Here is a 15,592-nt window from a genome sequence, read left to right on the forward strand (position 1 = left end):
CTGAATTGTTTTCTTTTAAGTTAAACCTGCCAGTCCCAGTGAGGGGTGAATGAAGAATTCCATTTGGATTGCCCTAATGAATTGGTAGGCATTCTTTGGGGAAATGTCACATACCTTATAATAAAGGGACCCAGAGGAATCTTTCTCTGGATTTCCAGTCTTATCTGCAAAAGGGATCCATGAAAAAATTTCAATATGCTTTATATGAAAAGAGACAACTAGAGATGTTTTGTCTGAACCTCCATCTGGACTTGCCTGTGTGCTAAAGGAAACCATGGAAGGATCCAGGATCATTTGGTTTTCACCCAGAGAATGAAAGGATTACTAATAGTTGATCTCAAGTTCCTAAGCCCTGTAGAGAGACCCCTATATGTTCTGGGAACACAGAGGGACTAGATTTCCCTTAGGGATGAGAAATAAAAAAATTATTTTGAGGTTGGGGAAGGCCTTCGTAAGCACCAAGACAAGTAACAACCTTTGAGAATATTGTGAAACAATCTCAGTTTTCTAGGTTGTGTCACTGTGTATTTGGAATCTTCAAGAAGGTTCATTTCCAGATGTTATATAACACATAGATTTTTTTTCCCAAGATTTTTTATGGAGAAAGCATCCACAAAGAATAATGTTGTGTCTCTAAAGTGTTTGGAAGACACTAGAATAAAAGAGGGTTTGAGAAAGGCTTTCTGTAGAAGATGGGGTTTGGGTTGGGATTTAAAGGAAGTCAAGGAAACCAGGAGGTAGACATGAGAAGAAAGAATATTCCAGGCGTGGGGAGCAGTCAGAAAAATTTCTGGAATCATCGATGGAGTATCTTATTTTTGGAATAGCCAGGAAGCCAGTGTCATTGGGTCAAAGAGGAGATCATGTACTGGGGAGAGAGATGTAAGAAGACTGGAAAGACAAGAGAGGGCTGGATCATGAAGGGCTTTGAATGTAGAGCAGAGTATTTTGTATTTGGTCCTGGAGTTTATTAAGGTGGGGGAGGGAGGAGACATGAAAGGATCTGAGGTTTAGGAAAATCACTTTGATGGCTAAGAGGAAGATGGAAGAGAGAGACTTGAGGCAGACAGACCCACCAGCAGGCTGTTACAATACTCCAAGCCTGAGGTGTTGAGGGAATGCACTAGACTGGTGGTCATGTCAGGGAGAGAAGGGGAGTATCTGAGAGATGCTGCAGAAGGGAAGTTAACAAGCTTTTGGCAACAGCCTGGATATAAGGGAGCGGGGATAGTGAGAGACAGAGAGTTCAGGAGGATTCCAGGATGGTGAGCCTGAAGGACTGAGAGAATGATGATGCCCTCATCAGAGAAGAGGGGAAGGGGGGAAAGTTTAGAGGGAAAGATCATGAGTTCAATTTTGGATATGACAAGTTTGAGATATCTATTGGGCATCTTGAGATGTCTGAAAGGCAGGTAGTGATGTGAAATTGAGATCAACCGACAGGCTGGGGTTGGAATCGTACTTTGAAAATCATTGGCGTAATAATGAAATCCATGGAAGCTGATGAGATCACTGAATGAAGTGGTATAGATGAAGAAGAGAAGGGAGCTAGAACCCTGAGGAACATTTGCAGTTAGAGCATCTGGCAAAGGAGTCTGAGAAGGAACAGTGATAGGTAGGAGAAGAACTAGGAGAGACGGGTGTCCCAAAGACTTAGAGAAGAGAATATCAAGAAGAAAAAAGTGACTGACAATATAAATGGCGCAGAAAGGTTGAGAATAAAGATTGAAAAAAGGCCATTAGATTTGGCAATTAAGAGATCATTGGGAGGGGATGCCCTTTGATTGGGGATTGGCTGAACAAATTGGTGGTATTTGTTGGTGATGGGATAATATTGTGCTGAAAGGAATGATGAACTGGAGGAATTCCATGTGAACTGGAAAGACTTCCAAGAAATGATGCTGCGTGAAAAGAGTAGAACCAGGAGAACATTATACATAGACAGATACACTGTGGCACAATGGAATGTAATGGACCTCTCTACTAGCAGCAATGCAATGTTCCAATTCTGAGGGACTTATTGAAAGAACACTATCCATATCCAGAGAAGGAACTGTGGGAGTAGAAACACAGAAGAAAAACAACTGCTTGATCACATGGGTTGATGGGGATATGATTGGGATGTAGACTCTAAACGATCACCCTAAAGCAAATATTAATAATATGGAAATAGGTTTTGAACAATGACACAAGTAAAATCCAGTGGAGTTGTACACTGGCTATAGGAGGGTGGTGGGAGGAGGGAAGAGAAAGAATATGAATCATGTAACCATGGAAAAATTTTCTAAATTAATTGATTAAATAAAAAAAATTTTAAAGCATAAATATAACCAAAAAAAGGAGAGATCATTGGAAACTTAGTATTTTTGGTGGAATGATAAGATGAGAAGCCAGATTGTCTGGTGTTAAGAAAAAAATGGGAGAAGAGAAAGTGGAGGCACCTGTTGTAGATAGGCTTCTCAAGGAGTTTATCCACAAAGGGAAGAAGAGATATAGGATGAAAGTTGGTGGGTATGGAAGGATTGGGTGATGTTTTTTCAGGATGGGGTAGATATGAATATGATTGGAGGCAGGAGAGAACAAACCAGTAGACATGTTAGTAGACAGGAAAATGAGTGATACACTGGGAATGACAGAGGGAGCACTCTGTTGGAGGAGGTGAGATGGAATGGGATCACTTGAGCAGGTAGAGGGATTAGCCCTGGGAAGGAATACAGTCATCTCTTCATGTGAGGTAGGGATGGGTGAAGGAGGAGAGAATGACAGGTGTCTGAGTGATGGGAGATGGGGGGGAAGAGGGAAATCACCATAAGGGACTCAACTTTTTTCTGTAAAATATAAGGCAAAGTTCTTAGCTAAGAAGGGGAGCCAAGAGAGGTTTAGGGAAGGCTGAAGAGATCTAGAAGAGCTGCTGGGGAAAAGGGAGTAGTGGCTGATGAGGGAAGTACAGCAGGACGGCTATATTGACATAGTAAACAGAAGAGTCAAGATTTAAAATCAAGCCTTTTGACTCTAAAACACTTTCCACCAAACAGGGAATATTAAGTGAAAAGCTAAGAGAGATTATCAGTTAGGAAAAGAGCTTCTAAGGTTCACACGAAGGGCTGCATCCCAATGATACCACTATCAAGAGGGTTGGGGTTTTTTTGGCTGATTAGTTGTGTCTGACTTTTCAATGACCCCTTCTGGGGTTTTCTTGGCAAAGATACAGGAATGGTTTACCATTTCCTTTTACAGCTCATTTTACAGATGAGGAAACTGAGACAGACAGGGTGAAGTGACTTACCCAGAGTCATAGAGTAAGTGAGTGTCTGAGACCAGAATGGTTTGCCATTTCCTTCTCCAGTTCATTTTACAGATGAAGAAACTGAGGTAGGCAGGTTGAAGTGACTTGATTACAATTACACAACTAGTAAGTCTCTGAGGCTAGATTTGAACATAGAAAGATGAGTTTTCCTGACTCCAGGCCTGGCTCTCTATCCACTGTACCACCACCTTGCCACTCCATTGTTGCCTTGGTTATGCTTAATTCCAGGCTACTCTGCCCGGGAAAAACAAATAAATCCATAATAACCCATTTATAAATGACACAAGAATTATTTCGGTGAGACTGCCCGGGGCATTTCAATTAACTTGGCATTAGCTTGGCTTTTTTCAGCATTCCACACAAACCTGACTTTTTATGAAGAGAACAAAGAAGATATTTAAGTACATTATGACCCAGCAGAAGGAGAAAAGCCCCTTGGCTTTGTCGCCTGGTGGAGTCATTGGGTCATATGCTTAGAATGAGGCCCAGGAGAGGCCCTTCATTGCCACAGAAAAAGAGGACGGGAACTTTAGGGCAAGGCATGAGAGAGAAAGGCAAGAGACAGTCTCGGTCAAAAACCTCCTGCAGTCTTAGGAATTGAAGGAAAGAGGTGCTGCCCACCAGAAGAATGGCTTCCAAATTGGGGCACTGATTCCATGGAGCATTGGTTAAGCACCTCCTAGGGAGCAAACGTATTAGGGGATACAGGGCTTGGATAAGGCAGGGTTCCCATCTTATGTGGAACTCACAGTTCAGCAGAAGTATAAAATCCCAACCTTGTAGGTTATTGATAATGTACTGCATGGCCAACTAAGTCCATTGGAGAGAGAGGTGGTTCCCTATTGCCACTGAGATCAAAACCAAACTCCTGAGCTTGGCATTCAAAATCCTCTTCAACCAGCCTCCAATCTACCTTTCCAGACCCACTGAACATTCCTGGGCCAACCAGTCAAATGGGTTCTTCTCTTTTTTTCTCACAAGGGGTACTGCCATCTTCTCACTTTTGCCCTGGCCATCCCACATGCCTAGGACACCCTCTCTTTTCATTCCCCCCTCAAAGAGTCCTTTTCTTCCTCCAAGCCAAGGCTCAAAGACCATCTTCTGCAGGAAGTCCTCCCTCCCTTACTGCCTTGTATTGAATTACTTGGACATGTTTGTATTTATACACTTTAGACTGATATGGTAGAAATGTCTGTGTATTTGTCTCTGCTGTTAGGATGTAAGTTCTGACTCAATTCCTGACAGACGGGCAATAGCAGACTGAGACTGTATATTCTCTGGCCATGGCCAATGCCAGGATTTGTTTTGGAGGAGGAGGAGGAGGAGGAAGAAGGAGAGGAAGAAGAAGAGAGAAGAGGAGGGAGGAGGGGAAGGAAAAAATGTCAGCACCTTCCAAATAGGAATTGTTTCGTTTATTTCCCCCATTAGCTACCACAGTGCTGGGTACATAGTAAACACTTCATAAACTCTTCTTTATCCTCAAATTACCATCTATTTACTTGTATGCTTCTCTGTGATATACACACCTAGTCTAATGTAAATTCCTGGAGAGCAAGAATTCTTTTTTCTTTTTTTGTCTTTGTATCCCCAGCATCTAGAATAATGCTTTTCACATAGAAGGTCCTTAATCGATGCTGATTCTTGTTGAAAAATTGGTTTAAAGGGAAATATTACCAACACTGTAGATCAGGGAAGGCTTTCTGGAAGAGATGGTATTTGAAGTTGTAAAGGATGAACAAGAGCCCCACAAGTGAAGATGGGGTTTTGGCATCCTGACAAACTGTAACCGTAAATGATGTATTTTATTTTATTATTTTTTAAATTCTTACCTTCCATCTTAGAACTGTATATTGGCTCCAAGGCAAAAGAGTGGTAAAGGTTATGGAGGTTAGTGACTTGCCCAGGGCTAGATTTGAACCAAGGACCTCCAGTCACCAAGCCTAACTCTTTATCTACTGAGCCACGTAGTTGTCCCCTAAATGATGAATTAAAAAAAATTTTATAGATTTCATGATGGCTTCAAGCTATCATTCAATTTCATCAAATATATGCAGATTAATATGGAAAAAAATTTGTACAAAAATATTTATAGCTACGCTCTTTGTGGTGGCAAAAAAATTGGAAAATGAGGGGATGCCCTTCAATTGGGGATTGGCTGAACAAATTGGTGGTATTTGTTGGTGATGGGATCATATTGTGCTGAAAGGAATGATGAACTGGAGGAATTCCATGTGAACTGGGAAGACCTCCAGGAATTGATGCAGAGTGAAAGGAGCAGAACCAGGAGAACATTGTATACAGAGACTGATACATTGGAGTACAATCCAGTGTAACAGATTTCTCTACTAGAAGCAATGCAATGATCCAGGACAATTCTGAGGGACTTGAGAGAAAGAACACTATCCACATTCAGAGGAAGAACTGTGGGAGTAGAAACACAGAAGAAAAACAGCTGCCTGATCACATGGGTTGATGGGGATATGATTGGGGATATTGACTCTAAACAAGAACCCTAGAGCAAATATCAATAGTATAGAAATAGGTCTTAATCAATGACACATGTAAAACCCAGTGGAATTTCGTGTCAGCTATGGGAGGGGGTGGAGGGAAGGGAGGGAAAGAACATGAATCTTGTAACCACGGAAAAAATACCCTAAATTAATTAATTAAATAAAATTTAAAAGATTAAAAAAAAGTGGGTACACAGGGGGCAGCTAGGTAACTCAGTGGATAGAGTTAGGCCTGATGACAGGAGATCCTGGGTTCAAATTTGAAAGCAGACACTTCCTAGCTAAGTGACCCTGGACAATTCACTTCACCCCCATTGCCTAGTCCTTACTGCTCTTCTGCCTTGGAACCAAAATTGGTTCTAAAACGCAAGATAAAATCTTAAAAAAAAAAAAGGGGAGAACAGCACTATGAGAATTAAAAAAGGAAAACATGGTTCTAGTGAGAGGAATACAATGAACAGGATACCTAGAATAGAAGCAATGAAACCTGGGTAAAATTACAAATTAAAAATTGATGATGTTACTACTAATAAGAGCTAAATTTACATAGGACCTTCAGGGTTGCAAAGTACTTTACATAAATTATTATCTCAAAATTCGCTTTGAGGAAAAAGCAGCCTCATCAGCTGATATCAGCCCTGGTGGATGGTGATAAGAGCTTATTGGAAAATTAGCAAATGTAGAGAGAACCCAGCATCTCTGGGATGGAGAAGAGCCATTACTGGGAGACATAAAACGGAGCTATCACTTCAGCTCTAGGTGTTCTAGAACAAGGGTGTCAAACTCAAATAGAAACAGGGTGCTGTTTCCCGATGGCTGCCTGTTGACTTAGAAATTAACATCTATATTCTATTTTATTTTTATTTATTTTGTTAAATATTTCCCAATTACATTTTAAACAGTGGGTGAGCCGATTTTTGAGCCCTCTGCTCTAGTCACATCTCCAAGATGGAAGATCTTAACACGGGGTTCATGGAAGAGATTCAAGGGATTTATGAATCTGGATGGGAAAAAAAATAACATCTTTCATTTCACCAGCCTTCCTTTCATTTTGGATGTAAGCCACAAAATGTGATTCTGAGAGGGGTTCACCAGCCTTCCAAAGGGGTCTAGTGACCCATAACCTGCTCCCCAGCCTATCTTTCCCCTCCATAGTGAAGGTTTATCCAATCCACTAAAGGCCTTCTTCCCTTTGAGGGTTCTGTGGGTACCCCTGAAGTCCTCAGGCTTTCTGTTATCTCCTCCTGGTCTGACTCCTTCTCAATCTGCATACTTTAACTGATGGCCAACAATGGCAATTGTCATAAGACTTGAATGGTTGTTCTTTCCCCCCAACCCCCCAAAAAAAGGTACCAGGGACAACTGGGTAGAGTGGGAAGAGTATTAGATTTGGATGAAAAGGTCCTGGGTTTGAACCCAGCTGTCCTCAGTCTCCATCTCTGTAAAATGAGGAGGCTTTGAGTTCTAAACCTACCATTCTATAATCTGTACACTTAACTCCCTAATAGCCTGCCTATTTTAACCCCAATATTTTAGTTCTGGAGACCCAAACTGGTTTTAAGAGCTACATGTACACGACCAAATATGTGAGTGGAAATCAGGCAGCCCCTTTGGGATGCTCCAACTCCATCCTGGCCCTGGGGTCAGGGAGTGAGCCCGGCCTGGCCAAGGCTAACCCTAGAGAGTGTCCACAGAACACAGAGAAGGTCCTCTAGTACAAAAATTCGGGCTCCTCCAGAAGTGTTTGTTGACTCTGTGCTAGGCAGCCTGCCAGAAATTCATGCATTATTGACCTTCAAATACTTTACCGGAGCCACTCCAGCTCGGCTAATTACCAGCCCCGTGAAATCGGAGCCCCTCTTTTTGCTGGCCTGTATTGAATGGCACTGTGGGAAAGGCATCTCCTGTGTGTGTTACCGATGACCAAAACGGCCGGCAGACACACTCGAGGCAGAGACAAAAGGATGGTTTGTTCTGTGTAACTTGAAGACGTTTCCTTGATTTTTCAAAAGCGCTTTTATCCAGGACAGAATGTCCACCCATTTTTTTTTTCAAAAACATTAAAATAATACTCAACTTTAAAAAAAACAACAAAAAACAAACCTACAACCCAATGGTGTATCTTATAACAATGCAGCCCTCATTGGGAGATGGTGATAAGATACTGTGCCCCAATCCACGGGGCTTGAGAGAGTGAGGACTATTGTTCTATGGCTTCAATAGCCTCAGAAAATGGACTGAAATGAAAACACAAACAAAAATAAAAAGGTTTAACCCAGCGGCACTAGTCGGCTCTCCCTTTTAACAGAATCGGGGAGTGGAGACTTCCTTCTGTGTTTGAATGTAAAAGAGCTACCCCTCTGGAGAGGGGGTCAGATAGGAATCGGGGCCCCCAGGGATCTGGGATCCCAGAAATGGAAGGGGTGGATCAGGCACAGGGGCTCTGGAAAGGACAATCCTTTATACTTGACTGGCTTCCCCCTGGAAAATGGCCTTTCTGCTGAATGGGGCTCATTCAAAGGAGACAGAACGAACCTGGAAAGGGACTTGGGGAAAGACATCCAAGAAATCTAAGCCAAACAAGACTCAGATATGGATGGGGATTTTTCTATCATTCATTGAATGGCAAGCCTTTATTAAGTACCTACTGTGTGCCAGGTGCCACGTGTTGAAGAGAAATGAAGACCCAAGTATGGTGGGATCCATCCCCCCCAATCCCATCTCCCTACAAGCATCCCTGCCAGCTCCCTCTTCCAGGGACTGTCATGATGGCAGTCAGGCGTGAGGGAACCTCATCCCTTTGTCCTTCTAGTAAACCAGAAGGGGCTCTTAATGAGGTATCTCTTTCCTCTGGAGACCATCCAAGCAAAGAGGCCTGGAACTGACTTAGTTAATAACTAAGGAGAATCTCATCTGCTCTTCCCAGGTAGTTATTTCACTCAATGTTTTACTGAGGGCCAGAGGTAATGCATGGGCAACTGAGCTCATGTGTTCAGAGACAAGTTACTCTTCTACCTGTTGCTGTGGTTGTTATTTTGGGGGTGTAAGGAGAGAGGAGGACCCCCTCGCCCAATATAGCTCAGCACCCACTCTTCCACTTAGAATCTTAGATGCCTGTCTTTTCAATCCCTCCCTCATTGAGCTGCCATGAAAGGTTAGCAAGAAATCACTGCCTGCCAACAACGAACAAGTGTTTATTTAATATAGGTCAGTGGTTCTCAAACCGTAGTCCAAGGGCCCCTGAGACCCTTTCAGGGGGTCCACAAGACCCAAATGACTTTTATTATAATGCTAAGATGTCATTTATATAACCCACATACACAAAAACTCTTTGGGGTCCTCAATACTTTTTAGGAGAGTAAACAGATATTCAGCCCAAAAGACCTAAGAATCCCAGATTAAATGCTTACTCTGTGCCAGACCAGGCAGTTAGGTGGTGAAGTGAGAATGACAGGCCTGGGATCAGGAAGGCCTGAGTTCAAATCTGTCCTCAAGGGGCAGGTAGGTGTCTCGGTGGATAGAGATCCAAGCCCAAGAGATGAGAGGTTCAAATTGGCCTCCAATACTTCCTAGCTGGGTGACCCTGGGCAAGTCACTTAACCTCAATGGTCAAACCCTCACTATTCTTCTATATTGATTCTAAGACAGAAGGTTAGGGCTTAAAAAAAAAAATCTGGCCTTAGACACTAGTATTACAAACCCAGGCAAGTCACTTAACCCTGTTTGCTTCAGTTTCCTCATTTGTAAAATGATCTGGAGAAGGAAATGGCAAACCATTCCAGTATCTTTGCCAAGAAAACCCCAACTGGGGTCACAAAGAGTCAGACATGCCTGAGCCAGACACTGTGCTAAGCCTGGGGGTGCAGAAGGAGCCCTGCCTTCCAAGAGCTGACATTCTATTAGGGGAGACGACATTAATCAGAAATCAGAACACGTAGGACAACAGCAGAGCAGATGGGAGGAAATCTGGGGGGACACACGGGAATTATTACCCAACAAGCCAGTGAGTGGAGTCACCCACCATGAAATGTGGATTACACATTTCCAAGAGCCTGTCCATGCCGAATCCCTTCTGACTTCAGTGATGGTGGACATGGCTTAGCTTTTTGTTTTCTGATTCAGAAGGTGCTTCAGAACTCTACGCCGGCCCAGGGGGCCCAACCATCCTCGAAGTGGGCCCCATACAGGAACCTAGACATAGAACTGGGAGGGACCTCCAAGGCCATCGAGGCCCCTTAATTTCCAGAGGAGGAAAATGAGGCTTTAGAAAGGATGAGCAACTCACCCAAAGGCACACAGAGTTAGGAAGAGGCAAAACTACGATTAGAATTCCAAATTCAGCTTAATGACTTTTTGGAACTTTTTGGCTACTTGAATTCTGGATTTTTTTTTCTTTTTACAAAATGATTTTACTGGGATTATAATGATAACTCCTGCCTGAGAGGCAGAAAGAGATGGATGGATCTGAGCACAAATCTAAATTCTAAACTGTCCTTGCTGAATGACCCTGGGCAAGTCACTTCTCCTCTTCTCTGTGAAACAAGAATAAAATAAAAATGGCCAAGGTACCTAGCCTGTAGAGTTCTCGTGGGTGAGCTATCGTGTGTTTCAAGTATTTAACAAACTTTAAAGTACTCTAGATTAGGATCATCGGCACTTTTATTCACCTACCACTTGTGAGTGTAAGTCCCGAAAGCTTAGCTGTGAAGTTGGTTTGTTAGCGAGGTCAGAAATGGCGTTCAGGTTCCCAGGCCTGGTGGAAGTGGACCCAAAGCCCGAGCTGCTGAACTCTGGGGCTAGCGCTGGGGGCATCGGCCATCTGGTGCCCAGCAGGGGGGCTCAGGGAAGAATTCTCACTTTGTGCTGCTCCGGGGGGCGCCTGCCCCTGCCCCTCCCTCATGAGCATCCCTTGGAAGAGTCGGTCCTTTTCTGGGCTGGGGATTCCTGACTCGGCCGTGCAGCAGCACAATGGGAGCCGTCCACCCTCCAACCAGTCCTCCTCCGATTCGGTTCCACTCCCCACTTACAAAGTGGCAGCTGGCGTGGGGTGAGAAAAGGTCTCGAGTCCAGGATCTGGGATTCAAAGAGCGGTTCTGCTCCTCGCTAGCTGCACGACCTTGGCCAAGTCAATCCATCCATCCCCAGAATGAAGCCGTTGGACCTGCTGCCGCTCCCTCAGGTCCCTTCCAGCTGTCAAGTCCCCCTTGGGTGTAAGACATCGTGGAGGTCTAGGGTCTAGGTCCAGGGGATCATGGGACGCCTTCCAGCGTGACCCCCCAAAACTGGACCCATGACTTAAGGTCTCCACGCTCCAACCAGGCTCCAGCCTGGAGCCCCTAAAGGATGCAGGAGACCCAGGTTCTGGTCCAAACCTCCAACATTAAGTAGTTGTGGGACCTGAGATACAGAAGTTTACATCTATGGTCCTCCATCTCCCCTAGACTAGACCCAATATGACTAGGTATTTGCATTGTATATATTTCATATCCACTTGTATGTATTCAGGTTGTTTTCTATAGATAGAATAGAATCAAATTCCTGGAGATCAGGGACTTTTGATTTTCTAGAGACTTAAAAAATGTTTGTTGAAAAGTTATCTCGCACATGCCTCAGTTTCCTCTTCTGTAAAATGAAGGGGGGGGGTAGGATGGAGAGGGAGGTTGGATTTGATGATCTTTTAAATCCCTCTTAGTCAAACCCGGCCTCAGCCACTTCCCAGCTGTGTGACCCTGGGCAAGTCACTTGACCCCCATTGCCCACCCTTACCACTCTCCCACCTATGAGACAATACACTGAAGTACAAGGGTTTAAAAAAAAAATCCCTCTTAGCTCCGACTTTTTTGATACTAATCAGTTTGACATCTCTAGTTGGAAAAAAAAAATGGCCCAGGGAGATTGGTGAAGGGAGTTGGGGTTGGGCAAACAATTCATAAATTAACAGAATGGCCTAAATAGTCCTAGAATGACCTTTTGCCCAGAGCTCCAGGACCACACACATGTACGCTCGCTCTCTCTCTCTCTCTCTCTCTCNGAGGTTGGATTTGATGATCTTTTAAATCCCTCTTAGTCAAACCCGGCCTCAGCCACTTCCCAGCTGTGTGACCCTGGGCAAGTCACTTGACCCCCATTGCCCACCCTTACCACTCTCCCACCTATGAGACAATACACCAAAGTACAAGGGTTTAAAAAAAAAAAATCCCTCTTAGCTCCGACTTTTTTGATACTAACCAGTTTGACATCTCTAGTTGGAAAAAAAAATGGCCCAGGGAGATTGGTGAAGGGAGTTGGGGTTGGGCAAACAATTCATAAATTAACAGAATGGCCTAAATAGTCCTAGAATGACCTTTTGCCCAGAGCTCCAGGACCACACACATGTACGCTCGCTCTCTCTCTCTCTCTCTCTCTCTGTCTCTCTCTCTCTCTCTCTCTGTCTCTCTCTCTCTCTCTCTCTGTCTCTCTCTCTCTCTCTCTCTCCCTCTTTATTTCTCTCTCTCTCTTTCTCTCTCTTTCCCTCTCTTTCTCTCTCTTTCTCTCTTTCCCACTCTCTCTTTCTCTCAAAAATGCTGCTATCCATGAAAAACTAAATTCCTAATCAATGTACAAAAACCACTGAGCCAAGGGCAGCTAGGTGACTCAGTAGATAGAGAACCAGGTCTGGAGATGGGAGGTCCTGGGTTCAAAAGTGGCCTCAGATGCTGCCTAGCTGTATGACCCTGGGCAAGTCACTTAGCTCTTACCATACTTTTACCTTAGAACACAATATTGATTCTAAGACTAAAGGAAGGTAAGGGTTTAAAAACAAACAAAAAGCCCCAATAAGCCCCCATTGCCCATTCTTTACGCTCAGGGTTGGAAGCAGAAGACCCACGTTCAAACCCCAGTTTTGCCATTCACCTCCTGTGTTGCTCTGGGCAAGCCAGCTTACCTCACTGGGTCTCAGTCTCACCTTCCTCAAATAAAGGGATTGGATTTGGTGATCCCAAGTCGCTTCCAGCTTAAAATCTCTGAATGATGAGCATTCTCATAAGTCTTCTTTACAACAAACCACCAGTTCCTTCAACTGATTCCCTTCTGTGGCATAATCTCGAGCTCCTTTGCCATCTTGGTTGCCTTCCTTTAAAGAGTCAGTGTGATGCAGAATACCGACTCTAAAATGTGGGTTCAAATCCTGCTTCTGACACACACTACCTATGTGACACTGAAGAATTCATTTAGCCTCTGTGGGCTTTAGTTTCCTCATCTGTAAAATGATAGAGCAGTCCAGAGGTGGCATAGTGGAAAGAGTTCTGGACCCAGAGGCAGGTAGATCTAAGTTTAAATCTGGTCTTAGACATTTATTAGCTGGGTAAGCCTGGGCAAGTCTCTTAACCCCTGCCTGCCTCAGTTTCCTCAATTGTAAAATGGAGAGGATAACAATAGCACCTATCTCTAAGGGTTATTTTTTTTAAACCCTTACCTTCCGTCTTGGAGTCAATATTCTGTACTGAAGACCTAAATACTGTTCCCAAAATATTTACGGAAACTGGACCCCAGTCTCCTCCTCTGTAAAATGAGATGATTGGGGAGGATAATCATAAAGGCACTAGATTCTAGGAATCCACTCCCCTAAATCTAATTTATACTAATGGGTGGATATTCTTCCAGTGTGGAACAGTTTGCATCGAGAGGACTTGTGTTCAAATCCCAGCTTTGAAACTTACTGCTTAGTTGCCCCTGGCAGGTCAGTTCTCCCTTCCTGGCCTCAGTTTGCTCCCATGAAAAATGAAGGGATCGGTTCAGATGATCCCCAAGGTCTTTGAAGAGGATATTTCATCATTCTCTATTTCATGTAAGCACTCTAAAGCCAGCTAAGGTGCCGTGGCATCGGCTCCCTCCTCTTAAGGCACTCAGTGAGCGGGCACAATGTTTGTCCAAGGATCCAGAGGGCAAAAGCTCTGCGGGCCTGTTTTCAGAGTTTACCCTCCATCACGAAGACTGCATGGGAGCTGTTCTGTTGGGAAGTCCTAAAGACTAAATATTGTTCCCTAAATATTTACAGAAGACGTTGCTCCTGCCTCAGGTCTGGAAAAGGAGAGAATGTGAAAGTGATGTTTTCTATCTTCTCTCATTCATTTCAAGAAATCTATTGCGAAAAGGAGTCATCCCCAAAAGATGGTGATCAAAGGACAGAAGTAGCCAGTTTTTGGAAGAAGAAGCGCACACCATCAACAACGATATGAAAAATGCTTCCGGAGATTAATAAGAGAAAGGAAAATGGAAACAATGTTGAGGTTTCATCTCCTACCCAGAAAACTTAGAGAAATGACAAAAACAGAAATAGTCCATGAGAGAAGGGAGACAGGAAGTCAGGCTCACTTAACCATGTTGGTAGAGCTGTGAATTAGTACAGTATTGGGGGTGGGGGGGTGGGGAATTGGAATTAGGCAAGAAAAGTCATTAAGTTGTTCCTAACTTTCTCCCAGCAGTCAGTCCTGTGACTGAGTATATGCCTGAAGGAGATCAAAGGCAAAGGAAGCGAAAAAGGAAGAAATGAAACCCAAAACCTTCTGAGCAATATTTTGGGGGGCCAGCTATAGCTGGAAACAAAATGGGTACCTGTCCATTGACGAATGACTAAATAAACTATGGCATAGGAGTATAATGAAATATTATTTTGTAAAAAAGAAACAATATTAATAATTCAGAGAAAATAGGGATAACATGTGAGCTGATAGAAAGCACAAAATAGAACCAAGAAAACAGTATATGCAATGACCTCCATAATTAAAGGAAAACGACACTGAAATAACTAAAAATGAACAAAATAACAGATTACATATAATTGCACATAATATACACATATATTTTATAGATTATCTGATAGAATCAGATTCTATTTAAATTAAATTAATATAATGGTAATCTCTATTCCAGGCCAAACATTCTTTCCTCTTTGGTAGAAAGGTGGTCAACTCCTGTTGTGGCATACAGCATAAGCTGCAAAACTGAGTTGATTCATTTTATTTTGCTTAATTGTTTTTGTTTGCTAAAAGGGAGTATTCTTTGGGAGCTGAAGTGATTCCTGGGAAGTGTCAGTGGTGTTTTTTAAAAAATGCACCGGGATGGGAGGGGGGGGCAGCTGGGTGGCTCAGTGGACGGAGAGCCAGGCCTAGAGACGGGAGGTCCTGGGTTCAAATCTGGCCTCAGACACTTCCCAGCTGTGTGACCCTGGGCAAGTCACTTGACCCCCCATTGCCTACCCTTACCACTCTTCTGCTTTGGAACTGATACACAGTATTGACTCCAAGATGGAAGGTAAGGGTTTTAAAAATAAAAAAATAATAAAAATAAAAAATAAATGCACAAGGGGGCAGCTGGGTAGCTCAGTGGATGGAGAGCCAGGCCTAGAGACGGGAGGTCCTAGGTTCAAATCTGGCCTCAGACACTTCCCAGCTGTGTGACCCTGGGCAAGTCACTTGACCCCCATTGCTTAGCCCTTACCACTCTTGCCTTGGAGCCAATACACAGTATTGACTCCAAGATGGAAGGTATGGGTTTTAGAAAAAAAAAAATGCACCAGTAAAAATTGTTTTTAAAAGTATGCCACTGGGGGGGTAGCTAGGTGGCTCAGTGGATATAGACCCAGGACTGGAGGCAAGAGATCCTGGGTTCAAATGTGGCCTCAGACACTTCCAAGCTGTGTGACCCTGGACAAGTCACTTAACTCCACTGTCTAGTCTTTCCTGCTCTTTTGCCTCAGAATCAATACTTTGGTATTGGTCCTAAAACAGAAGGT

The sequence above is a fragment of the Gracilinanus agilis genome, chromosome 2, assembly GCF_016433145.1.
Source record: "Gracilinanus agilis isolate LMUSP501 chromosome 2, AgileGrace, whole genome shotgun sequence".
In the NCBI taxonomy this organism is placed as follows: Eukaryota; Metazoa; Chordata; class Mammalia; order Didelphimorphia; family Didelphidae; genus Gracilinanus; species Gracilinanus agilis.